The following is a 2,216-nucleotide window of genomic DNA, read 5'->3' as shown; positions in this document are numbered from 1 at the left end:
GGAATGCAGACACGAAGAAGAAATAACCCTATACTAAAGAAATTCACAATCTACTGAGTCCGGCTTCTAGAAAATCTGCCCATTGGTCTTTTCTGAATACTTTTATGGAAATTCAGCAATTCTTTTGCAATGTAATTTCTATGGAGAAGAGTGGTGCGGAAAGAAAGAGGAATTGTTATGGAAATCAGAAACATACACTCCTGTCTTCACTGGCACATCAAATCTATGACCAACTGTTTTGCATATACAACAAAAGAGTAAGTTCTTTGAAAGCACATACTCTAGGACAGAAACAGCAAAGTACTTAAAGCTTCAATGAAATCAATAGGAAGAATACAACGGCAATGCTGAAAAGAGAAAACTTACTAGTCTCATCTGGCACATTCTAATGGCATGATTGCATACAGTGTGACCAACACTGTGCTAGACATCTTATTACCCTTCGTACGAACTCTATCAAGTAAATCTTGTTATTCTCATAATAGAGAAGAGAAAACTGAGATTAAGAGTGGTTATATGGGGGGAGGGAGGAAGGAGAGGGGAGGGGACGGGTATATGCGTACACAAAGAGTGCAATGCGCACCACCCGAAGGATGGACATATTTGAAACTCGGACTTAGGGGAGGAGAGGGGGACAAGGGCAACATACGTAACCTAAACATCTGTACTCCCATAATATGCTGAAATTAAAAAAAACAGAAAAAAAAAGTGGTTATATAACTTGCATTAGATCATAACAGCAGAATTCAAATTGAAATTTCATATGACTACCCATTTTCTTCCATGATGCCTCATTCAAACTTTATATCCATCCAGTCAAGTACTGAGAAACCACATGGCTTGAACATACAATTAAAACTCAATTTAGTTTTAATAAATCACAGTCTTACCAAGTGCATGAAGGACAGAAAATACATATATGGAGATTAGAGAATGAGATCCCTAGGAACTTTTCAGAAAGACAATACAGCATTTTAGTCATAGATGACTTTTCAAAAAATAATAAATCCTTTGTTACATAATGAAGAAAACTTTCTTTGTTTCTTAGGTGACACTTCAGGCATCACTTAACTTTGTAAGATGAGCAAAGTCTGGGCGAATGCTCTGTTATTAAAATCACAGAATCAGAATATTTAGAGCTAAAAGATCCTCAAAGATTTATTGTCTCCAGAGATATATTCTGTTTCTCATTTTGCCAATGAGTAAATGGAAGTCCAGGGATATTACTAATGGTATTTCCACTACTACGTAAGATTATTGTATTAACACTTAGATTCTTTATCATAATTTACTTAATTAATGAACAAGTAAATGTTTATTTTTCACAACTGTACCTCTTACTCAATATGGACTATGAGTCTAAGCAATTATATTGCACTGGAATGGAGTTTCTTATCCTCTTGAGTTTAGGTGCCAATGAAAATCAATTATTAATGGTATAAAGGCCACCAGGCACTTGCTTATTGGGGAAATTTCAAGGGCTCCAAAGTAAATACCTAACTCACTAATCCTAGCACTCTGGGAACCCAAGGCAGGAGGATTGCTTGAGGTCAGGGGTTTGAGACCAGCCTGAAAAAGAGCGAGATCCCGCCTCTACTAAAAATAGAAAAATTAGCCAGGTGTGGTAGTGCGAGTCTATAGTCCCAGCTACCTAGGAGGCTGAGGCAGGAGGATCCCTTGAGACTAGAAGTTTGAGGTTTCTGTGAGCTAGGCTGATGACATGGCACTCTAGCCTGGGCGACAGAGCAAGACTCTGTCTCAAAAAAAGAAAAAAAAAGAAAAGAAAATTAAAAGAAAAAACCTAATTCGCTATTGTAACTCAAACTCAAAGTCACTAAAGATCCAAACAAATTTCTTATTACCTTCAAATTGGTGGTGGGAATAGTATATGGAAAAAAGGAAAGCACCAAAATCTAAGTTAGATGACCTGGCATATTCTATCAATAAACAGTTATGACACTTGGATGGAATATTATTTTCATTATCTATAACATGAAGGCACTGAGCCAAGGTACCCCTCCCAGGTTTAATATTTAATAATCATTGTAAGATTACAACAAATACCAACTAAATCATCTTCCACGTGGAGTTTGTAGGACTGCCACTGGCTTTTAAAAAAAGATTAGAAATTTTTCAAATGCCTTGAGGATGTGTGTGTGTGTTTCCAAAGACTTAGATTTCCTAGGGGAGATATTTTATTTTTAAAAATATGTCAA

Source organism: Propithecus coquereli, unplaced genomic scaffold (genome assembly GCF_000956105.1).
Source record: "Propithecus coquereli isolate 6110/MARCELLA unplaced genomic scaffold, Pcoq_1.0 Scaffold3, whole genome shotgun sequence".
NCBI classification, from domain to species: Eukaryota; Metazoa; Chordata; class Mammalia; order Primates; family Indriidae; genus Propithecus; species Propithecus coquereli.
This window is presented reverse-complemented; position numbering follows the sequence as displayed.